Source organism: Schistocerca cancellata, chromosome 3 (assembly GCF_023864275.1).
Source record: "Schistocerca cancellata isolate TAMUIC-IGC-003103 chromosome 3, iqSchCanc2.1, whole genome shotgun sequence".
Lineage (NCBI taxonomy): Eukaryota > Metazoa > Arthropoda > Insecta > Orthoptera > Acrididae > Schistocerca > Schistocerca cancellata.
The window spans coordinates 648,357,208-648,383,560 of NC_064628.1; the positions used below are offsets into that span (position 1 = coordinate 648,357,208).

General features: G+C 46.3%; 1 non-coding gene and 1 pseudogene across 1 annotated transcript; one reads left to right on the forward strand and one right to left on the reverse strand.

The window, feature by feature from the left end:
- Positions 1-19,360: 19,360 nt before the first annotated feature.
- Trnak-uuu (transfer RNA lysine (anticodon UUU)) lies at positions 19,361-19,435 on the reverse strand. Its single transcript has one exon. It is a non-coding gene; the product is annotated as a tRNA-Lys (tRNA).
- A 6,151-nt stretch (positions 19,436-25,586) lies between these two features.
- LOC126177561 (5S ribosomal RNA) lies at positions 25,587-25,704 on the forward strand (annotated as a pseudogene).
- Positions 25,705-26,353: the final 649 nt, after the last annotated feature.

Sequence of the window (26,353 nt, forward strand, 5' to 3'; positions counted from 1 at the left end):
ACAAAAAGGTACGGCCAAACTTTCAGGAAACATTCCTCACACACGAATAAAGAAAAGATGTTATGTGGACATGTGTCCGGAAACGCTTAATTTCCATGTTAGAGCTCATTTTAGTTTCGTCAGTATGTACTGTACTTCCTCGATTCACCGCCAGTTTGCCCAATTGAAGGAAGGTAATGTTGACTTCGGTGCTTGTGTTGGCCTCCACGGGTACACTTCTGCGAATGGTTCATCGAACAATATGTCAATCCTCATTTCAGTGCAAATGTTCTCTTTACGGGTGAGGCTTCATTCCAAATTGATCAAATTGTAAAGTTTCACAATCAACATGTGTGGGCTGATGAGAATCCGCACGCAATTGTGCAATCACGTCATCAACACAGATTTTCTGTGATCGTTTGGGCAGGCATTGTTGGTGATGCCTTGATTGGGCCCCATGTTCATCCACCTACGCTCAACGGAGCACGTTATCATGATTTCATTCGCGATACTCTGCCTGTGCTGCTAGAACATGTGCCTTTACTAGTACGACACGACATGTGGTTCATGCACGATGGAGCTCCTGCACATTTCAGTCGAAGTGTTCGTACGCTTCTCAACAACAGATTCGGTGACCTATGGATTGGTAGAGGCGGACCAATTCCATGGCCTCTAAGCTCTCCTGACCTCAACCCTCTTGACTTTCATTTATGGGGGCATTTGAAAGCTCTTGCCTACGCAACCCCGGTACCAATGTAGAGACTCTTCGTGCTCGTATTGTGGACGGCTGTGATACAATACGCCATTCTCCAGGGCTGCATCAGTGCGTCAGGGATTCCATGTGACGGGGGGTGGATGCATGTATCCTCGCTAACGGAGGACATTTTGAACATTTCCTGTAACAAAGTGTTGGAAGTCACGCTGGTACGTTCTGTTGCTGTGTGTTTCCATTCCATGATTAATGTGATTTGAAGAGAAGTAATAAAATGAACTCTAACATGGAAAGTAAGAGTTTCCGGACACATGTCCACATAACATATTTTCTTTCTTTGTGTGTGAGGAATGTTTCCTGAAAGTTTGGCCGTATCTTTTTGTAACACCTTGTATACGTAATGGACTAGGAACGGGATGAGGGCAGAAAAAGCCAAATAAGTGAGAAAGGCATGGTAACACACCAGTAGTCGACGTCGGACCCAACGTACTGCCGCATCAATAACTTCCCAATAATCCGCATATTTCCTCTCGCGGAGTGCATCCCTCACTGGACCAAACAGATGAAGTCGGAAAGAACGAGATCAGGGCTGCAGGGTGGAAGAGGAAGAACAGTCCAATGTGAGCTCCTGTCGGGTGGGCAGACTTATGTCAGCTCTACTAACAGAGACGTCCAATTGTGCAGCGAGGTTTTTCATTGCAAACCTTCGATCACCTCGAATGAGAGTGTCCGCACGTTCCAATATTGCATGGGTCTGTGCTGCCGGCTGGCAGGCGGGACAACGGACAGGTTTGTTCGAAGTTCTTGTGATAATGACAGAATCACCCAACGAATCACCGTGCTTTTGTTCACTGCCAGGTCTCCGTAGTCATTATGCAAGCACCTGTGAATATCTGCGATTCTCTGGTTTTCTTCCAAAAGAAACTCAATGACAGCTTGCAAAGCATCTCCATGACAGACGCCAATGTGGAGCGTACGTATAGTGCCGCCACCTATCAGAAATTCATGAAGCTATGGGGGCTGAAGGGGAAATGTTCCGAGATGTCTCACATCAAATTCCGCATTTTTTTTTCAACCGAAATTGGACGAGAAAAAGTATGTTGCCTTAATTATTGAACGCTCCTCGTTCAATAAGGGAAGCGTAGGTAATTAAGTTGTTGACGCAGAGTGAGTGGTGTAATGGTTAGCAGATTAGATTTGCTTTCACGAAGATGGCTTGTTCAGTAGTCCAGATATAAGTTTCCCTAGGTTTCTCTAAGTTTCTTAGCTGTGATGGTTTCTGTAATTTGGAACGAGTCGATATCTTCCTCACCTTCCACTTTATGACCATTCCTCAAAACAAGCTTGTGCTGCATTTGTGATGATCACTTTCTCGATCGAATGTTTAAACAAGTCATCCACTTTTCCTTCGTTAGAGTGGATGAGCTACATCTACATCCATACTCCGCAAGCCACCTGACGGTGTGTGGCGGAGGATACTTTGAGCACCTCTATCGGTTCTCCCTTCGATTCCAGTCTCGTATTGTTCGTGGGAAAGTGGTTCAAATTGCTCTGAGCACTATGGGACTTAACATCTGTGGTCATTAGTCCCCTAGAACTTAGAACTACTTAAACCTAACTAACCTAAGGGCATCACACACATCCATGCCCGAGACAGGATTCGAACCTGCGACCGGAGCGGTCACGCGGTTCCAGACTGAAGCGCCTAGACCGCACGGCCACACCGGCCGGCGTTCGTGGAAAGAAAGATTGTCGGTATGCCTCTGTGTGGGCTCTAATCTCTCTGATTTTATCCTCATGGTCTCTTCGCGAGATATACGTAGGAGGGAGCAATATAATGCTTGACTCTTCGGTGAAGGTTCATTGTCGAAACTTCAACAAAAGCACGTACCGAGCTACTGAGCGTCTCTCCTGCAAAGTCTTTCACTGGAGTTTATCTTTCGCGATTAATAAATGATCCTGCGCTGCTCTCCGTTGGATCTTCTGTATCTCTTCTATTAACCCTATCTGGTACGGATCCCACTCCGGTGAGCAGCATTCAGGCAGTGGGCGAACAAGTGTACTGTAACCTACTTCCTTTGTTTTCGGACTGCATTTCCTTAGGATTCTTCCAATGAATCTCAGTCTGGCATCTGCTTCACTGACGATTCATTTTAAATGGTCATTCCATTTTAAATTACTCCTAATGCCTACTCCCAGATGATTTATGGAATTAACTGCTTCCAGTTGCTGATCTATATTGTAGCTAAGTAATAAAGGCTCTTTCGTTCTATGTATTTGCAGCACATTACACTTGTCTACATTGAGATTCAGTTGCCATTCCCTGCACCATGCGTCAATTCGTTGCAGATCCTCCTGCATTTCAGTATAATTTTCCATTGTTACAACCTCTCGATATACTACAGCATCATCCGCAAAAAGTTTCGATGAACTTCCGATGTTATCCACAAGGTCATTTATGTATATTGTGAATAGCAACGGTCCTACGTCACTCTCCTGCGGCACACCTGAAATCACTCTTACTTCGGAAGACTTCTCTCCATTGAGCTAGTGACAGAACAGTGAGCTGTTTCAGCGTAATCTAGTGAATACAAATATGACAATGTGTGAATGGGATGCACTAGATTCACATACAAAAACGACCAATTAAGTGCTTTTTGGTGGCCTGTGGAAGATCTTATTGCAAACTCGAGCGATGGGCCAAGAATAGCACTATTTGAGTGACAGAGGGAAGATCGCTAGCCGACTTTCTGCGCTACGAAAGTCCATCTGTTCACTAAAAATGCGCCTGAATGGGGGACATAATTGAGGAGGTAACCTTCTTTCCGGTGTACGACCATCCTGAAGCGAACTGATGACTTCTCAAAGGGCTACGTCTGCTTTTGATACGCCATCCATTGGAAATATTCAGAACGTTTGCTAGCCAGGTGTAAGTCAAAGTTTACTCACGGCAACCGAAAGTTTGGATCCTGGAATGAGGAATCGAGAAGACCAGAACTACGCAAGAGGATTCGTCGCTTGATTGTAAATGATGTGTTTTCAGCTAATGCTAAGGTGTGACGACAAAATTTTAGGGTTCTGCAACCGAAGTTGAGGAGAGACCAGTGCCAAAACTGCTGAGCTGGACAGTGAAGGGATCCTTCCTTTCTTGACAGTAGAATATTGATATTCGGTGATCACGTTCGGTGGATTTTTTGTTGGAGGCAGATTTCGTGACGGTTCTTTTTATATTGAAACTTCATCTCAAGACTTTGTTGTGAAGAGATGCCCTTCGTGCTGATCCTAACCCAGGACCCTAATCTAATCCCTGATGCTCTGGTTCTCAGTCCAGTCTTTGCTGGATTTCATTCCAGGTCCGATGCTTTTTCTAACAAGTATCAGATTTTTTTTCTGCTATGGTGACAAGGGCAACAGGAGCCGGCAGCAACCCGCACGACCTACATTACGACGACAGTTGCCCAGTTAACGTAAAGCGGAAATTGAAACCATCCTGCTTTCTACTCCTAGCAGGTCAACTTAGGGCGACGCTAGTGGCTAGGACAGCAGCAGCTCCAAGACACATTCACAGCCCTGATCAGCGCGCGCAGGCCGAGCTGTTTCCATCCTACGACGAAGCTAAGTTTGAGCCAATCAGACAGAAGTGTTACTCCGCGAGACTACTAATTAGCCCACCCTACTATGGCAGTTGGCAGTTCTAGCGCAACTAACCGCTTCGGGAAGGCATCACCTGCATGACACACTACCACAATGAACTTACCACACGATCTTCTTTACGTAAACAATATAGGGTGGCCCATTGATAGTGACCGGGCGAAATATCTCACGAAACAAGCATCAAACGAAAAAACTACAAAGAACGAAACTCGTCTAGCTTGAAGGGGGAAACCGGACGGCGCTATGGTGGGCCCGCTAGATAGCGCTGCCATATGTCAAGCGAATATCAATTGGGTTTTTCTAAATAGGAACCCCCACTTTTTTTTACATATTCGGGTAGTACGTAAAGAAATATGAATGTTTTAGTTGGACCACTTTTTTCGCTATGTGATAGATGGCGCTGTAATAGTCACAAACGTATAAGTACGTGGTATCACGTAACATTCCGCCAGTGCGGAACTGTATTTGCTTCGTGGTACATTACCCCTGTTAAAATGGACCGTTTACCAATTGCGGAAAAGGTCGATATCGTGTTGATGTGTGGCTGTTGTGATCAAAATGCCCAACGGGCGTGTGCTATGTATGCTGCTCAATATCCTGGACGTCCGAACGGGTCGCCGGATAATTACGTTATGTAAGGAAACAGGAAGTGTTCAGTACGACCTGCAACAAACAATGATCCCCAAGTAGGTGTTTTAGCTGCTGTCGCGGCTAATCCGCACATCAGTAGCAGACAAATTGCGCGAGAATCGGGAATCTCAAAAACGTCGGTGTTGATAACGCTACATCAACTTCGATTGCGCCCTTACTATCTTTCTATGCACCAGTAATTGCATGCCGACGACTTTGAACGTCGTGTACAGTTCTGCCACTGGGCACAAGAGAAATTGCGGGTCGATGACAGATTTTTACGCGCGTTCTATTTAGCGACGAAGCGTCGTTCACCAACAGCTGTAACGTAAACCGGCATGATATGCACTATTGGGCAACGGAAAAGCCATGATGGCTGCGACAAGTGGAACGTCAGAGACCTTGGCGGGTTAACGTTTGGTGCGGAATTATGGGCTCTGAGCACTATGGGACTTAACATCTATGGTCATCAGTCCCCTAGAACTTAGAACTACTTAAACCTAACTAATCTAAGGACATCACACAACACCCAGTCATCACGAGGCAGAGAAAATCCCTGACCCCGCCGGGAATCGAACCCGGGAACCGGAGCGCGGGAAGCGAGAATGCTACCGCACGACCACGAGCTGCGGACGCGGAATTATGAGAGGAAGGATAATTGGCCCCCATTTTATCGATGGAAGTCTAAATGGTGCAATGTATGCTGATTTCCTACGTAATGTTCTACCGATGATACTAAAAGATGTTTCACTGCATGACAGAATGGCATGTACTTCCAACATGATGGATCTCCGGCACAAAGTTCGCGTGCGGTTGAAGCGGTATTGAATAGCATGTTTCATGACAGGTGGATTGGTTGCCGAAGCACCATACCACATGGGGGTTTTTATCTCCATCTTATCATCCACAGATCATATTAGTCTCTTCGGATGGATGTCAACAGCAGCAGGCTAAATGAGCCTGTAATGTAAAAATAGCGGAATCATCTATACTGACACAATTTTTGGAAAATTTCAACTCTTACACTATAGTATGACTTACCATTGTTATAAGAAAACTTTCAGCAAACAAGTCGTTTAGTAATTTTAACGGCTTATTACAAGTTATCACCAAGTGATGTAGAAGGTATTTTATTTTTAATATGTTGTTACTCTGACCATCATAGACTCATCTCGCACTTTGTACATATAGTTTACATTACACGTACTCTCACTCTTTCTTACGTCCATTCAGCTTTAACACCAATACCTCGCAATTTTTAATTTTGCAGCTCTTAAGTGAAGATCATCCCAGAGGATTTATTACAGGTGTAATTAAGCCATCCATTGCCACGTCCACACAATTCCCACTAGGGAAGTTAGCTACTGTCTTCATGACAATGAAGTCACTAATGAGTAGAAGGGCTGCGATGTTGTGAGGTCTTCTGTGTCCCTTACTGAGCAGCTGACGCATTAGGTATTCCGCTGCGCGTTTCTGTCGTTGGCAGGCGTGCTCTGAGTTGTTGAAGTCTACTTGTCCTCCGCCTTCCCAGTACGGCGATTCTATCTTCCTATATTCGGCTTGGACGTATTTAAGGCTGGGTGCAGAATATCGTCTCAGAATTAATAACTTAGGTTTTTAGTACGTAATAAATGCTATTACTATGAACAACAAGTGAAAACTTGATTAAAAGATTCATGCTAAGATCGATGATTTTTATACTGGCATACACCGTTTTCAAACGGTGGGTGAAAACATAGTAGCCTACATTCACTAGTATGATTTTGTTTTTAATGATTTACTTCAGTTGGGACTCTTTACTTCTTGGTTTCATCATCCATCATCTTTAGTTTTATATGTGTTCTCTTTTTAGATTGTGATCCTTGTAAAAGGGAGAAAAAACTCTGTACGTGGGAGCACTATTAAAACTCCTGGCCACAGTTTGCGTCCATTTAAAGCATAGCATTCTCCTTTGCTTTGGTCAAATGAGACGCCTACATGGGAGCCGACGTTGACACCTCCACGCCAGGGGTAAAGGGCGGTCTCCATTTCAAGGTTTCTCTATACCATGCATTTGATACCACAGAGAAAATAAAATATTGTGTAAATTTTTCTTAAGAAATACTTGTAACTTTTACTGGGTGTTTTTGACCGCGTGATGGCGTGATGATGGTACTGAACACAGAAACCGCTTGGACAGTAGGAAATTTTTCCTATTGTTGTTCGCCGTTCCAACCAACAGTGTGTCTGGAATATGCAATTTGAAGTGCCCATGATAATGTTTTAAGTTCGCCATTGTTACATAAATGCTTCGTGATGCGATTTGTTTAGTATACCAGTGAGATACTGGATCATATGAGTGTATTTCACGATAATGACGTCTTCTAGTGTCATTAGGACTTCCTCATATGCCGACACATTTGCTTCCCGACATTTCATTGAATTGGGCTCTGAATACTCGGTACGACATTTGTTCAGATGGCTCTAACCACTATGGGACTTAACATCTGAGGTCATCAGTCCCCTAGACTTAAGACTACGTAAATCTCATACATCCATGCCCGACGCAGGATTCGAACCTGCGACCGTAGCAGACGCTTGGTTCCAGACTGAATCGCCTAGAACCGCTCGATCACAGCGGCCGGCGGTACGACATTTATCGTACGAGGCTCGTGGTACTGGCAACCATCAATCCCATAAATACCGCAATGGACTTTCACTTGCATAAGCGATGTTTTTTTTTTAGAAGCCTACAACTTTTTGTGGTCTACGACAACAGCTGCCATTGTTAATGTATGAGAAGCAACAGTCGAACCAGAAGCGCTGGCTGATGAAGTCGACTTACAGTCCAAACCGAAATGCAACTCCTCTGGGCCCCACTGGGTGCCTTCCCCACCCTAGAACTGACTGTGTCGTTCGCCCGGCCGGAAGGAATCGGTTACCTTATCTTATGGACCTCTGAAGGTCACGTCGAGGTTCCCAGTAACACATTTTCATCAGGCCTGTTGTAAGCAAGTGTAAATTCGTAACTCAGCAGTCCCCAATGCTGGGGAACGCTGGGCGAAGGCGCTTCTCTCAATAGTCGAATCAAAACAGGTGTGCCTGCCAGAGGACACTTAACCGCCACAATGTTATGCGTTAACGTATTGCAAATTGGTGTGACTACATCATCACAACACACTGTGTCAATAATGATTTTAACATCAAAGTACTACGCCAGTTACATTTTTACATGTTTAGTACGATTAGTTTAAGAAATCTGTCCCCATTTTTAAATCCTGTGGCGTAGGATGTGATGTCTGATTGTGTGTTGTTCTGCTTCTTTTTCTATGAAGTCGTCTTTTGATATTCTCTATCTACCGTGCCTCCTCCACCACCCACAAATTAACACACACGCAGCAGATCACTCAAAGTGTTTATCTTTTCAAACCATATTGCATCTTTATCATATTTAACAGGTAGGGGAAGACATATTATCAAATAGAATTAAGGCACAATTGTTACTTAAAATTGTCACTCTGCTGCCGACAACTGCTGTGACTGATATGTTAACACAAGTACAAATGTAACATACTAAAACAGACCACCTGTAACTACACTCCTGGAAATTGAAATAAGAACACCGTGAATTCATTGTCCCAGGAAGGGGAAACTTTATTGACACATTCCTGGGGTCAGATACATCACATGATCACACTGACAGAACCACAGGCACATAGACACAGGCAACAGAGCATGCACAATGTCGGCACTAGTACAGTGTATATCCACCTTTCGCAGCAATGCAGGCTGCTATTCTCCCATGGAGACGGTCGTAGAGATGCTGGATGTAGTCCTGTGGAACGGCTTGCCATGCCATTTCCACCTGGCGCCTCAGTTGGACCAGCGTTCGTGCTGGACGTGCAGACCGCGTGAGACGACGCTTCATCCAGTCCCAAACATGCTCAATGGGGGACAGATCGGGAGATCTTGCTGGCCAGGGTAGTTGACTTACACCTTCTAGAGCACGTTGGGTGGCACGGGATACATGCGGACGTGCATTGTCCTGTTGGAACAGCAAGTTCCCTTGCCGGTCTAGGAATGGTAGAACGATGGGTCCGATGACGGTTTGGATGTACCGTGCACTATTCAGTGTCCCCTCGACGATCACCAGTGGTGTACCGCCAGTGTAGGAGATCGCTCCCCACACCATGATGCCGGGTGTTGGCCCTGTGTGCCTCGGTCGTATGCAGTCCTGATTGTGGCGCTCACCTGCACGGCGCCAAACACGCATACGACCATCATTGGCACCAAGGCAGAAGCGACTCTCATCGCTGAAGACGACACGTCTCCATTCGTCCCTCCATTCAAGCCTGTAGCGACACCACTGGAGGCGGGCTGCACGATGTTGGGGCGTGTGCCTAACGGTGTGCGGGACCGTAGCCTAGCTTCATGGAGACGGTTGCGAATGGTCCTCGCCGATACCCCAGGAGCAACAGTGTCCCTAATTTGCTGGGAAGGGGCGGTGCGGTCCCCTGCGGCACTGCGTAGGATCCTACGGTCTTGGCGTGCATCCGTGCGTCGCTGCGGTCCGGTCCCAGGTCGACGGGCACGTGCACCTTCCGCCGACCACTGGCGACAACATCGATGTACTGTGGAGACCTCACGCTCCACGTGTTGAGCAATTCGGTGGTACGTCCACCCGGCCTCCCGCATGCCCACTATACGCCCTCGCTCAAAGTCCGTCAACTGCACATACGGTTCACGTCCACGCTGTCGCGGCATGCTACCAGTGTTAAAGACTGCGGTGGAGCTCCGTATGCCACGGCAAACTGTCTGACACTGACGGCGGCGGTGCACAAATGCTGCGCAGCTAGCGCCATTCGACGGCCAACACCGCGGTTCCTGGTGTGTCCGCTGTGCCGTGCGTGTGATCATTGCTTGTACAGCCCTCTCGCAGTGTCCGGAGCAAGTATGGTGGGTCTGACACACCGGTGTCAATGTGTTCTTTTTTCCATTTCCAGGAGTGTATTTCCAAAGTTTTTGCTTAGCTTTACTGTGACAATATTTCGTAGTGCAGTGAAGTGGCAAACGAACTGAATTTAAATACAAAGAAATGTAAACAGGCAGAATACGGCGCTGCGGTTGGTAACGCCTATGTAAAACTTCAAGTGTCTGGCGCAGTTGTTAGATCGATTACTGCTGCTACAGTAGCAGGTTATCAAGATTTATGTGAGTTTGTTATAGTCGGCGTACGAGCTGTAGGACATAGCATTTCCGAGATAGCGATGAAGTGGACATTTTCCCGTACGACCATTTCACGAGTGTACCGTGAATATCAGGAATCCTGTAAAGCATCAAATCTCCAACATCGCTGCGTCCGGAAAAAGATCCTGCAAGAATGAGATCAACGACGACTGAAGAGAATCGTTCAACCTGACAGAATGCAGCCCTACCGCAAACTGTTGTAGACTTCAATGCTGGGCCATCAACAAGTGTCAGCGTGCGAACCATTCAACGAAACGTCACCGATATGGGCTTTCGGAGCCGAAGCCCCGCTCGTGTACCCTTGATGACTGCACGACACAAAGCTTTACGCCTTGCCTGGGCCCGTCGAAACCGACATTGGACTGTTGACGACTGGTAACATGTTGCCTGGTCGGACGAGTCTTGTTTCAAATTGTGTCGAGCGAACGGACGTGTACAGGTATGGAGACTGCCTCACGAATCCATGGATCCTGCATGTCAACAGGGGACTGTTCAAGCTGGTGGAGGCTCTTTAATGGTGTGGGGCGTGAACAGTTGGAGTATTATGAGATCACTGATGCGTATACATACGAGTCTGACAGGTGACACGTACGTAAGCATCCTGATCACCTGCATCCATACATGTCCATTGTGCATTCCGACGGACTTGGACGATTCCAGGAGGGGAATGCGACACCCTACACGTCCAGAATAGCTATAGAGTGGCTCCAGCGACACTTTTTTGAGTTTAAACACTTCCACTGGCCATCAAACTCCCCAGACATGAGCATTATTGACAATATCTGGGTTGCCTTGCAACGTGCTATTCAAAGGAGGTCTCCACCCCATCGTACTCTTATGGATTTACGGACAGCCCTGCAGGGACTAATATGGGATTCCTGATACGTCTAGATGCGACTCGGACAGGTGATACGTATGTAAGTATCCTGCCTGATCACCTGCATCTACACTCCTGGAGATTGAAATAAGAACACCGTGAATTCATTGTCCCAGGAAGGGGAAACTTTATTGACACATTCCTGGGGTCAGATACATCACATGATTACACTGACAGAACCACAGGCACATAGACACAGGCAACAGAGCATGCACAATGTCGGCACTAGTACAGTGTATATCCACCTTTCGCAGCAATGCAGGCTGCTATTCTCCCATGGAGACGATCGTAGAGATGCTGGATGTAGTCCTGTGGAACGGCTTGCCATGCCATTTCCACCTGGCGCCTCAGTTGGACCAGCGTTCGTGCTGGACGTGCAGACCGCGTGAGACGACGCTTCATCCAGTCCCAAACATGCTCAATGGGGGACAGATCCGGAGATCTTGCTGGCCAGGGTAGTTGACTTACACCTTCTAGAGCACGTTGGGTGGCACGGGATACATGCGGACGTGCATTGTCCTGTTGGAACAGCAAGTTCCCTTGCCGGTCTAGGAATGGTAGAACGATGGGTTCGATGACGGTTTGGATGTACCGTGCACTATTCAGTGTCCCCTCGACGATCACCAGTGGTGTACGGCCAGTGTAGGAGATCGCTCCCCACACCATGATGCCGGGTGTTGGCCCTGTGTGCCTCGGTCGTATGCAGTCCTGATTGTGGCGCTCACCTGCACGGCGCCAAACACGCATACGACCATCATTGGCACCAAGGCAGAAGCGACTCTCATCGCTGAAGACGACACGTCTCCATTCGTCCCTCCATTCACGCCTGTCGCGACACCACTGGAGGCGGGCTGCACGAAGTTGGGGCGTGAGCGGAAGACGGCCTAACGGTGTGCGGGACCGTAGCCCAGCTTCATGGAGACGGTTGCGAATGGTCCTCGCCGATACCCCAGGAGCAACAGTGTCCCTAATTTGCTGGGAAGTGGCGGTGCGGTCCCCTACGGCACTGCGTAGGATCCTACGGTCTTGGCGTGCATCCGTGCGTCGCTGCGGTCCGGTCCCAGGTCGACGGGCACGTGCACCTTCCGCCGACCACTGGCGACAACATCGATGTACTGTGGAGACCTCACGCCCCACGTGTTGAGCAATTCGGCGGTACGTCCACCCGGCCTCCCGCATGCCCACTATACGCCCTCGCTCAAAGTCCGTCAACTGCACATACGGTTCACGTCAACGCTGTCGCGGCATGCTACCAGTGTTAAAGACTGCGATGGAGCTCCGTATGCCACGGCAAACTGGCTGACACTGACGGCGGCGGTGCACAAATGCTGCGCAGCTAGCGCCATTCGACGGCCAACACCGCGGTTCCTGGTGTGTCCGCTGTGCCGTGCGTGTGATCATTGCTTGTACAGCCCTCTCGCAGTGTCCGGAGCAAGTATGGTGGGTCTGACACACCGGTGTCAATGTGTTCTTTTTTCCATTTCCAGGAGTGTATTTATGTCCATTATGCATTCCCCCCCATGAACCATGGACCTTGCCGCTGGTGGGGAGGCTTGCGTGCCTCAGCGATACAGATGGCCGTACCGTAGGTGCAACCACAACGGAGGGGTATCTGTTGAGAGGCCAGACAAACATGTGGTTCCTGAAGAGGGGCAGCAGCCTTTTCAGTAGTTGCAGGGGCAACAGTCTGGATGATTGACTGATCTGGCCTTGTAACATTAACCAAAACGGCCTTGCTGTGCTGGTACTGCGAACGGCTGAAAGCAAGGGGAAACTACAGCCGTAATTTTTCCCGAGGACATGCAGCTCTACTGTATGATTAAATGATGATGGCGTCCTCTTGGGTAAAATATTCCGGAGGTAAAATAGTCCCCCATTCGGATCTCCGGGCGGGGACTACTCAGGAGGACGGCGTTATCAGGAGAAAGAAAACTGGCGTTCTACGGATCGGAGCGTGGAATGTTAGATCCCTTAATCGGGCAGGTAGGTTAGAAAATTTAAAAAGGGAAATGGATAGGTTAAAGTTAGATATAGTGGGAATTAGTGAAGTTCGGTGGCAGGAGGAACAAGACTTTTGGTCGGGTGATTACAGGGTTATAAATACAAAATCAAATAGGGGTAATGCAGGAGTAGGTTTAATAATGAATAAAAAAATAGGAGTGCGGGTTAGCTACTACAAACAGCATAGTGAACGCATTATTGTGGCCAAGATAGACACAAAGCCCATGCCTACTACAGTAGTACAAGTTTATATGCCAACTACCTCTGCAGATGATGAAGAAATAGATGAAATGTATGACGAGATAAAAGAAATTATTCAGGTAGTGAAAGGAGACGAAAATTTAATAGTCATGGGTGACTGGAATTCGAGTGTAGGAAAAGGGAGAGAAGGAAACATAGTAGGTGATTATGGATTGGGGGTAAGGAATGAAAGAGGAAGCCGCCTTGTAGAATTTTGCACAGAGCATAACCTAATCATAGCCAACACTTGGTTCAAGAATCATAAAAGAAGGTTGTATACCTGGAAGAATCCTGGAGATACTAGTAGGTATCAGATAGATTATATAATGGTAAGACAGAGATTTAGGAACCAGGTTTTAAATTGTAAGACGTTTCCTGGGGCAGATGCGGATTCTGACCACAATCTATTGGTTATGAACTGCAGATTGAAACTGAAGAAACTGCAAAAAGGTGGGAATTTAAGGAGATGGGACCTGGATAAACTGAAAGAACCAGAGGTTGTAGAGAGTTTCAGGGAGAGCATAAGGGAACAATTGACAGGAATGGGGGAAAGAAATACAGTAGAAGAAGAATGGGTAGCTCTGAGGGATGAAGTAGTGAAGGCAGCAGAGGATCAAGTAGGTAAAAAGACGAGGGCTAATAGAAATCCTTGGGTAACACAAGAAATATTGAATTTAATTGATGAAAGGAGAAAATACAAAAATGCAGTAAATGAAGCAGGCAAAAAGGAATACAGACGTCTCAAAAATGATATCGACAGGAAGTGCAAAATGGCTAAGCAGGGACGGCTAGAGGACAAATGTAAGGATGTAGAGGCTTGTCTCACTAGGGGTAAGATAGATACTGCCTACAGGAAAATTAAAGAGACCTTTGCAGAGAAGAGAACCACTTGTATGAATATCAAGAGCTCAGATGGCAACCCAGTTCTAAGCAAAGAAGGGAAGGCAGAAAGGTGGAAGGAGTATATAGAGGGTTTATACAAGGGCGATGTACTTGAGGACAATATTATGGAAATGGAAGAGGATGTAGATGAAGACGAAATGGGTGATAAGATACTGCGTGAAGAATTTGACAGAGCACTGAAAGACCTGAGTCGAAACAAGGCCCCGGGAGTAGACAACATTCCATTTGAACTACTGATGGCCTCGGGAGAGCCAGTCATGACAAAACTCTACCATCTGGTGAGCACGATGTATGAGACAGGCGAAATACCCTCAGACTTCAAGAAGAATATAATAATTCCAATCCCAAAGAAAGCAGGTGTTGACAGATGTGAAAATTACCGAACTATCAGTTTAATAAGTCACAGCTGCAAAATACTAACGCGAATTCTTTACAGACGAATGGAAAAATTGGTAGAAGCCGACCTCGGGGAAGATCAGTTTGGATTCCGTAGAAATGTTGGAACACGTGAGGCAATACTGACCTTACGACTTATCTTGGAAGAAAGATTAAGAAAAGGCAAACCTACGTTTCTAGCATTTGTAGACTTAGAGAAAGCTTTTGACAATGTTAACTGGAATACTCTCTTTCAAATTCTGAAGGTGGCAGGGGTAAAATACAGGGAACGAAAGGCTATTTACAGTTTGTACAGAAACCAGATGGCAGTTATAAGAGTCGAGGGGCATGAAAGGGAAGCAGTGGTTGGGAAAGGAGTAAGACAGGGTTGTAGCCTCTCCCCGATGTTATTCAATCTGTATATTGAGCAAGCAGTAAAGGAAACAAAAGAAAAATTCGGAGTAGGTATTAAAATTCATGGAGAAGAAGTAAAAACTTTGAGGTTCGCCGATGACATTGTAATTCTGTCAGAGACAGCAAAGGACTTGGAAGAGCAGTTGAACGGAATGGACAGTGTCTTGAAAGGAGGATATAAGATGAACATCAACAAAAGCAAAACGAGGATAATGGAATGTAGTCAAATTAAGTCGGGTGATGCTGAGGGAATTAGATTAGGAAATGAGACACTTAAAGTAGTAAAGGAGTTTTGCTATTTAGGGAGTAAAATAACCAATGATGGTCGAAGTAGAGAGGATATAAAATGTAGACTGGCAATGGCAAGGAAAGCGTTTCTCAAGAAGAGGAATTTGTTAACATCGAGTATAGATTTAAGTGTCAGGAAGTCGTTTCTGAAAGTATTTGTATGGAGTGTAGCCATGTATGGAAGTGAAACATGGACGATAACTAGTTTGGACAAGAAGAGAATAGAAGCTTTCGAAATGTGGTGCTACAGAAGAATGCTGAAGATAAGGTGGGTAGATCACGTAACTAATGAGGAGGTATTGAATAGGATTGGGGAGAAGAGAAGTTTGTGGCACAACTTGACTAGAAGAAGGGATCGGTTGGTAGGACATGTTTTGAGGCATCAAGGGATCACAAATTTAGCATTGGAGGGCAGTGTGGAGGGTAAAAATCGTAGAGGGAGACCAAGAGATGAATACACTAAGCAGATTCAGAAGGATGTAGGTTGCAGTAGATACTGGGAGATGAAGAAGCTTGCACAGGATAGAGTAGCATGGAGAGCTGCATCAAACCAGTCTCAGGACTGAAGACCACAACAACAACAACAACATGCATTGTGACGAACTTGGGCGATACCAGCAGGACAATGCGATACCCCAAATGTCCAGAAGTGCTACAGAGCGGCTCCAGGAACACTCTTCTGAGTTTAAACACTTCCTCTGGCCACCAAACTTCCCAGACATTATTGAGGATATCTGGGGCGACTTGCAAACGTGCTCTTCAGAAGAGACCACCACCTCTTCGTACTCTCAAGGGTTTATGGACAGCCCTACAAGATTCATGGTGTCAATTCCCTCCAGCACTACTTCAGATATCAGTCGAGTCCATGGTACGTCGTGTTGCGGCACTTCTGCGTACTGGCGCAGGTCCTACACGATATTAGGCAGGTGTACCAGTTTATTTGAGTCTTCATTGTTTACAGGGTGTATTTGTTCAGAGGGCAAACAAGTAATGCGAAGTTGGCACAATGCCTCGAGAATATAAAAGGGCGACTCTTTATGTCACACAAACTAATCGCGAAACAATGGTGAACATTTGGCATAAGGTTTAACAGTTTTTTAAGTTTACTTGTGACATACTACATCGGACAAATTACGACTATTCGCAGCTACACAATACTCGAGGCGTTTGACCTACTTTTCGTACACAACTTTTGCAACTGCTGCAGCAATTCTGAAAGTTTCATTGCGAATTCATTCTTTAAATTACTGCAAACTTCTCGGTCGGTCGGAATACATTCTCGCCTTCAAGTAACTCCTTCTGTAAAAGATTGGCAAAGTGAAAACAGGTGAGCAGGGCGACCGCCCCACACAAGCGGGTTTGGAAATTGTGCGATAACCAGATGCTTCACAAAGAACTTACAAAGTCCTGTTGGAATTGTGGCCTGGCGCGTCATCTTCTTGGAACCAGGTTTTCATAACGAATGAGTGAGCTTGCTTGCAACCTGCTACACCCACGTTCGATGTTCTCGGGAGTTTGGACTGTTGTCCGAGGGCCGATTGACTTTCGATTCGCTGGTAGTTGCACGGAAGTTTCTTAACCAATTCAATATTTAAACTTCCTAAAGTTTGGAAGGTAGGAGACGAGATACTGGCAGAAGTAAGGCTGTGGGTACCGGGCGTGAGTCGTGCTTCGGTAGCTCAGATGGTAGAGCACTTGTCCGCGAAAGGCAAAGGTCCCGAATTCGAGTCTCGGTCGGGCACACAGTTTTAATCTGCCGGGAAGTTTCATATCAGCGCACACTCCGCTGCAGAGTGAAAATCGCATTCTGGCAATTCAATATTGTGCCACGATCAGGAATCCAATGTCACGCCTAACCTTGAAATACTCGCGTTGCACGCTCAGGACAAATACTCCTGTGGGGAAAATAGCATTCAACCGTAAACGCACGATTTTGCTTCGGCCAGTACGACATAATTACTGACCTATTTGTGGGATGAAATTTGACAATGCGTACTACTAATATACGGCGCCACCATTACTGTACCTTCTTTTTAGCGCCTTTTATTCACATTTGAAATAGTCAAAACGTTGTGAAACACCCTGTGTACATTGGTGCGTAGAACATAACGACGAAAATAATTTTCGCACACTGTGTCGCTGCCAAGTAAGATATCTCAATGAAACGTGGACAATGCATGGTAGGAACTGCAACAGTATAATACAGAAGAGAGGCGGAACAAATTAGCAAAGAGACGAACAGAAATGCCACGTTTATTCAAAAACAATATTTACACTGATGACTCCCTGCACATTACAAAGGTGGGACGTGGTTCTTAATAGGGTGTCTGACCACTATGGATGGCGGAGCACGCCCTGCAAAGTGCTCCCACACAGGCCACAAGTTTGATCAGGAGTTTCTGCGGCAGGGAGTTCGAATGCTTCACCAGCCCGATTGACAGCTGCTGGATGTTCGTTGGTACCTGTGGACGTGCCGAAGTAAGTATCCCCAACGCATCCCACACGTGTTCGATGGGATTTAGGACGAGGGAACGGGCAGGCCAGTCAATTCCCCAAATATCTTATTCCGAGAGTTGCTCCAATGCAGTCGTGTATTATCCATATCCATACTAATATTCTAAATGCGATAGTAACTCTGTTACGTCCTTACGACTGAACCGTCCGTCCCCGTTAGCTGAGTGGTCAGCGCAGAAGAATGCCACGCCAAGGGGCCCGGGTTCGATTCCCTGCTGGAACAGGAGATTTTCTCCGCTCAGGGACTTAGTGTTGTGTTGTCCTCATCATCATTTCATCCCCATCTCCGACGCGCAAGTCGCCCAATGTGGCGTCGAATGCAATACGTACTTTCCCTCGGTGGCCGAAGTTCCCCGAATGGGAGACTCTCGGCCCACAATGCCGTACGCTCATTTCCACGACTGAGCCACCGAACCGATTTTGACGAAATTTGGTATCCAGATAACCCGAACGCTGAGAAAGAAAATAGGCTACTCTAGAAAGTGGGTCGTGAAAGATGCTTTTATTTCAAAGACTATAGCGAGAAATATGGGCCAATAATTCCGCTTTGAAAAAGCTATTGGCTTCTGAACTTAAATCATATTTGTGAACATGCTTTATTGTTTGATGATGATGATGAAGTCGTGTGACAAGGGCCTCCCGTTGGGTAGACCGCTCGCCTGGTGCAAATCTTTCGATTTGACGCCACTTCGGCGACTTGCGCGTCGATGGGGATGACGTGATGATGATTAGGACAACACAGCACCCAGTGCCTGAGCGGAGAAAACATCCGACCCAGCCGGGAACCGAACCCGGGCCATTAGGATTGAGCCGGCCGGAATGGCCGAGCGGTTAAAGGAGCTACAGTCTGGAACCGCACGACCACTACGGTCGCAGGTTCGAATCCTGCCTCGGGCATGGATGTGTGTGATGTCCTTAGGTTAGTTAGGTTTAAGTAGTTCTAAGTTCTAGGGGACTTATGACCACAGCAGTTGAGTCCCATAGTGCTCAGAGCCATTTGAACCATTAGGATTGACAGTCTGTCGCGCTGACCACTCAGCTACCGGGGGCGGACTTTAATGTTTGATATCCTCTATTTAATACTATTCAAGTACTTACACAAGGTTCAGCACGTTGAATTCATACTTCTATTATCAGCCACAAGCCCGTCACATTTTAGCTGCTGAGTCATGCGTCTCTTATAGCTACTGAGCCGATTGAAGACTCACGACAGCAACGTCCTTTAAATTCTGTACGATAAACAGGAAGAAGTTGTCCTTTTACATGTAGAACGTAGGAGGCTTTTAGTGAGGCTGTATTTGATTGTGATATGTAAGCGCTGCCGCAGGTAACAGGGAGAAGCGTGAGGGCAGCTGACGTTATTGCACGTACGAATGTTACAAAGTTTGCGCAACACCGAAATACAAATTATTTATTTTTCTTTTTCGATAGTTTAACGCTATTTAATAATTTTATAGAGACCACATTCTATCTTAGAATTATATGTATTAATACCTTCAGCTGCTGACGGGCGTTGATATATACCAACGGGGACAGGTGAAAATGTGTGCCCCGACCGGGATTCGAACCCGGGGTCTCCTGCATAAATGGCAGACGCTCCATCCATCTGAGCCACCGAGGGCACAGAAGATAGTGCGACTGCAGGGAATACCTCGCGCACGCCTCCCACGAGACCCACAGTCTCACTTAGATGTCCACACACTACATTCGTAGTGTCCCTACCCAACACACTCATTACTCATGTAAGACATTCTTACCAAGTCCCGTAAGAGTTCCGGTAATGTGTGTGCATCCGCACAGAAGAAGAAGGTCATAGCAAGTATTTCCAGAACTATATACTTATATATACATGTCCGAAAGAACAGACACCATATCCGTACATTTTATTTTAGTGCCGTCACCATCACTCATCGTTACAAAATTGCTGATGAGTGTCAAAAGGCATTGGTTTTTGGTTACCATTGCTGATGCATAATCATTGGATCACGTGTTCGATTCCCAGTCGGAGGGGATTTCCTCTGCCCGGGAATGTGTGTGTGTGTGTGTGTGTGTGTGTGTGTGTGTGTGTGTGTGTGGCAAAACGTCATTTCTTCTGATGAATCCAGGTTCTGTTTACAGCATCATGATGGTCGCATCCGTGTTTGGCGACATCGCCGTGAACGCATTGTGTATTCGTCATCGTCATTCGTCATCGCCATACTGGCGTATCACCCGGCGTGATGGTATGGGGTGCCATTGGTTACACGTCTCGGTCACCCCTTGTTCGCATAGACGGCAATTTGAACAGTGGACTTTACATTTCAGATGTGTTAGGACCCGTGGCTCTACCATTCATTCGATCTCTGCGAAACCCTACATTTCAGCAGGATAATGCACGACCGCATATTGCAGGTCCTGTACGGACCTTTCTGGATACAGAAAATGTTCGACTGTTGCCCTGGCCAGCGCATTCTCCAAATCTCTCACCAATTGAAAACGTCTGGTGAATGGTGGCCGAGAAACTGGCTCGTCACAATACGCCAGTCACTACTCTTGATGAACTGTGGTATCGTGTTGAAGCTGCATGGGCAGCTGTACATGTACACGCCATCCAAGCTCTGCTTGACTCAATGCCCAGGCGTATCAAGGCCGTTATTACGGCCAGAGGTGGTTGTTCTGGGTACTGATTTCTCAGGATCTATGCACCCAAATTGCGTGAAAATGTAATCACATGTCAGTTCTAGTGTAATATATTTGTCCAATGAATACCCGTGTATCATCTGCATTTTTTCTTGGTGTAGCAATTTTAATGGCTAGTATTGTATGTTCCTTTATTCTTTATTTCATTCTTAGCGTGACTCGTTTCTGTAGCGGTTTATACTTACTGTGTTCTGCAGCCTTCATGAATTCGTTGAACAAGTATATACAATTAACAGCCAAAACATTATGGCTGCGACGTTGGACGCTGCTGGTGGTGTTGCGGGCATGTGACGCCTTAAAAAACTGTATGTAAATGGAGGAGATACGTCGGGGGAACACCCTAGCGAAGATATGGGCTGCAAATGGGGAAATCCATTGAGATAAGCGACTTTGACAACGGACGGCCATTCGTGCACCCAGGTTCGTCGTTGAGTACACCATCGCAGGCGCTCCTGTCTGTGATGCAGCGTCAAGGATAACCGCAGCCATGGTCTCCCAGCTGATAGTCCAAGCTGCTGCTAACGTCGTCGAACTGTTCGTGCAGATGGTTGTTGTCTTGCAAACGTCTCCATCTGTTGACTCAGGGATCGAGATGTGACTGCACGATCCGTTACAGCCATGCGGATAAGATGCCGGTCATATCGACTGCTAGTGATACGAGGCCGTTGGTATCCAGCACGGCGCTCCGAATTACCCTCCTGAGCCCACCGATTCCATTTTCTGCAAACAGTCATTGGATCTCCACCAACGCGCGCAGCAATGTCGCGTTATGATAAACCGCAATCGCGATAGGCTATAATCCGACCTTTATCAAAGTCGGAAACGTGATGTTACGCATCCCTCCCCCCTACACGAGGCATAACAACAACGTTTCACCAGGCAACGCCTGTCAACTGCTGTTTGTGTATGAGAAATCGGTTGGAAACTTTCTTGATGTCAGCACGTTGGAGGTGTCGCCACCGGCGCCAACCTTGTGTGAATGCTATGAAAAGCTAATCGTTTGCACATCACAGCATCTTCTTCCTGTCGGTTAAATTTTGAGTCTGTAGCACGTCATCTTCGTGGTATAGCAATTTTGATGGCCAGTAGCGTATCTGATGCAGTAGTGCTTTATCTTTTAAAACATGCGAAATACCTTGGTTGTTCGTCTTTCTCGACAGCGGGTGGCTATGGAGTTCCGCATACGTCTAGGTGCAACAACATCAGCTCCAAGAATAGAATTTTTTTCTAGATATTTTGATACAGTCACAGATGGAAACACAGCAATATAAATGTTAAGAAAGTTTACTGACGTTTAAAACTTGACACATTTCGTGACGCACCTTGACACGCTACGGGTCGTGGCCTTCTTCCCACTGCACGACTGTTAATATCAGTTAGTGTGACCCCACAGCCGCTTTAAAGCGCTGCACAAGGCGTCACCTGGGTGCACACGTAAGCACGCCGCTTACAGCGCACTTCGCGCCACGCCCATAGGCCACATCCACGTCACTGCATGTTACAGCACGTGGCAGCAAATCAATGCCACCACCATTAACATCTCATGCTGCACACTCTGGCTCTCCGCTGCAGCTTAATCCGTAACGAGTTGGCCACTCTCTGCGAGAACACCGGATCGGCGGCCGCACCGAATCCAGGCCGGCTATAAACTTCACGCGCACTATACTGGGTTACAGTCGATGAATCAGGACTTTTGTGTCTGGATTTAGGTGACTAGACTCGTTGTGCTGGAGGGAGTTAGCACCACGGTTAGTTACCTACGAAGTTCCGCACGGTCGTTGAGTAATCAAAAGTGCGTGGTTACTAATTATCACCGAGCGAGATGGCGCAGTGGTTAGCAAACTGTGTTCGCATTCGGGAAGACGACGGTTCAAACGAGCGACTGGCAGTCCTGATTTAGGTTTACGTGGCTTGCATAAATGGCTCCAGTCAAATGGTTGCATTGAAAGGGCACGGTCGACTTCCTTCCCCATCCTTCCATAATGCGATGGGACCGATGACCTCGCCGTTTGGTCCCCTCTCCCGAAATCGACCAACCAACCGACTAAATACTGGAGCAGCATCATGAGTTGATTGAACTTTCTCATGTTGAGAAATCGTAAGAAGCGATCTGTTTTACTTGATAAAAACGTTCTAAAGCCAAGACCGCATAAATATTTCTTCATTTACAACAAGGTTTCGACAGATTTTGCTGTCGTCTTCAGGTCCTCAAACATTTTTGTAATAAAACGTGTCCATTCTGAGTTGAAAAATCTCACGCCAAGTTGTATGTTAGTGGATAATATGTAGCATATTATAGAAAAGTTTATCATAAATAAAACATTTAAAATCAAAAGTCACATTGTGCATACGACCATGTCCATATACGAGGGTAAGTCAATTATTATCCGCAATTTAGTTATATTCTTGTTTATGTTGATAGTACTGCTGTTTTACGTTGATGAAGCATGCTTTGTTTATTTGTTGTTATATCTTTGCAATTTTCAAGGTGCTAGGTTAGTTTCGTTGTCGCTGCCGTGCTGTTAATCAAGGCTGCTGCGCTGTTTATTTGCACCAAAGAAGAGCAACGTTCAGTGATCGGTTTTTTGTGGTCGGAAGGCGTATCAGAGGCTGAAATTTCGCGAAGACTTTCGGTACAGTACGGGAACAGTGTTTTGCCACAACGGAGTGTCTGCGACTGGATTGAAAAATTCCGCCGGCCGCGGTGGTCTAGCGGTTCTGGCGCTGCAGTCCGGAACCGCGGGACTGCTACGGTCGCAGGTTCGAATCCTGCCTCGGGCATGAGTGTGTGTGATGTCCTTAGGTTAGTTAGGTTTAAGTAGTTCTAAGTTCTAGGGGACTTATGACCGAAGATATTGAGTCCCATAGTGCTCAGAGCTATTTGAACCATTTGAAAAATTCCGAAATGGTCGCAGAAGTGTTACGCACGATGAAGGAGATGGGAGACCGTTTACCGCCACAAATGGAGAAACCATTGAGTGTTCACGTGAAATTATTCTCTTAGACAGACGATTAACTATTGACGAAGTGGCACATCGTCTGCAAATTCGTCACGGTTCAGCCTACGAAATCATCCACAACAGATTTGGTTTCATAAAGTTTGGGCAATATGGGTGCCAAAACCAGTCTCACAGTTGCATAAACAAACGCGATTCAACATCTGCATAAAACATTTGGATCGCTATGGTAACGAAGTGCACAACTTCTTAGACAGGATCATTATTGGTGACGAAACAGGGATCCATCACAACGAGCCGGAGAGTAAACGGCATAGCATTGAATGGAAACATCCAAATTCGCCGTCCAAGAAAAAGTTCAAGACCCAACCGTCCGCAGGAAACTCATGCTTACGGTATTCTGGGACGCAAAGGTCCAGTATTGGAACATTATGGGGAAAGAAGCACAACAATAAACATTACACATTAAAGTGAGACGCTTACTGCCAGGCTAAAGCCTGCAATTCGAAGCAAAGGCCGAGGACTGCTGTCAAAAGGTGTTGTGTTGTTGCACGACAATGCCCATCCGCATATTGCTGCCCACACTTCTGAAACGCTCCAGAAACTCAAATTTGAAGTACTGGATCATCCTCCATATAGTTCCGATCTTGCCCCTTCTGACTATGACTTGTTTTGTCCACTCAAACAAGCATTAATGGGCCGTCGATTTGCCTCGGACGAAGCAGTGAAAGAAGCGGTGCATTCCTGACTAGCAGCTCAATCGAGAACCTTCTTTTATGAGGACATCAGTAAGCTTGTACAACGATGGACCAAGTGCGTTGAAACGCAACTAGACTATGTCAAAAATGATGTTCTTGTAAGTTTCCTATTTGATTACAATAAAATTTTATAACTATTTTGCGGATAATAATTGACTTACCCTCGTATCTTTGGCTCACAGATGATTGTAACGTCATAAAGATGACAGTAGTACATCTCTTTACGTTAGTTGGACATGTTCGTTGCAACTTATACCCTGCATAAGGTGGATCTTCAGTGGTTACAACATGTCCATCTAACGTAAAAGATGTGATACTCTTTATTTTATTGTTCACTGTGATTTTTGTGTCGTAACAATCATCTGTGAGCGCTACACATGTGGACATGGCTATATTATTTCAAATATTTTAACTGCAAATTTTTCTATAACTTGCTACATTTTATCCACTAAAATAACTTGGTGTGAGGTTCCAACTCAAAATGAACACCTTTTAAAAAAACCGAAGATGACAACAAAGTCTACCGAAACCGTTTGTTGTAAGTAGAGAAATATTAATGCGATCTTAGCTTTAGTAAGTTTTTATCATGAACTGATTCAGGACTTTTTAACTGATAGAATTCAATATATCGTCCTTAATGTGAAAAATCATCAATGTAAAATTAACTTTCCGAATTCTTCAAGTAAGTGTAATAGGGATATTTCTGTTCATGATATACACGAAGTGACTTCAAAAACTAAATAAAATATGTAGCCCCACACTAAGAGCTTTCCACAACGAGAATGGCTCGTTATCAGAAGAGAAGACATGTTCTGGGTTCCCTGCAGCCACATTTCTGCTGCCTTGCGAATAACATGCGCTTCACAGTAGCGGAGTGAAATGGGGTGGCAAGTGGAAACGTAGTTCAAAGCCGAAGTACGCAGGACAGAACTGTTTTTGCTATCAAAACGTCTAAATAGCACACAAACTCACTGTGATATTCTGATGGTATATGAACAAAACGCAGTGTCGCGAACAGCTGTAGCGAAATTGTGCCAACAATTTAACCGAAGCCGCATGGACGCGGGTGATGCTGATCGGGAATGAAGACCATCGACATCGACGACAGACGATTATGTCGAAGCAATCGGGGAACGAATTCGCAGCAGGTGCAGTTCTTTCCACGATGAGGACGTTCATGCCACGGTTCTCTAGTGGCTCCGCGACCATGGAACGAGTTTCTGTCGTTGAGGAATGGAACGGCTGGTATATCGTTTCGATCGTTGTTAGAGACTCGGTGACCGTGTAGAAAAAAATCATGGATCTGTTTGAAGGATAATACAGCATTCAGTAAAATTTACTTGGTCTGCTACGTTTAGAAGCTCTCTTGTGTAAATAAAGGCAACGGCCTTGCCGCAGTAGATACACCGGTTCCCATCAGATCACCGAAGTTAAGCGCTGTCGGGCGTGGCCGGCACTTGGATGGGTGACAATCCGGGCTGCCATGCGCTGTTGCCACTTTTCGGGGTGCACTCAGCCTCCTGATGCCAATTGAGGAGCTACTCGACCGAATAGTAGCGGCTCTGGTCAAAGAAAACCATCATAACGACCGGGAGAGCCGTGTGTTGACCACACACATCCCTCCTATCCGCATCCTCAGCGTCCGCATCTCGTGGTCGTGCGGTAGCGTTCTCGCTTCCCACGCCCGGGTTCCCGGGTTCGATTCCCGGCGGGTTCAGGGATTTTCTCTGCCTCGTGACGACTGGGTGTTGTGTGCTGTCCTTAGGTTAGTTAGGTTTAAGTAGTTCTAAGTTCTAGGGGACTGATGACCATAGATGTTAAGTCCCATAGTGCTCAGAGCCATTTCGCATCCTCAGCAGAGGAAGACACTGCGGTCGGATGGTCCCGGTGGGCCACTTGTGGCCTGAAGACGGCGTACTTTGTGTAAATAACCTGGCGTGTAACGCTAGAAGCTCCCTTAGACTGTTCGCCGATAACTAGTTATGTACAAGGTGTTTCCATAAGAGCGTGCAAAAATTTAACAGGACACAGAGGATGCTCCACTGAACAATTTGAGGTAGGAAACCTGAGGTCGGAGAAGCCAGCTGAAGGAGATAACAGGAATGAAAACACATTACTGTGTACTTTTTTATTTATATTAGTTACA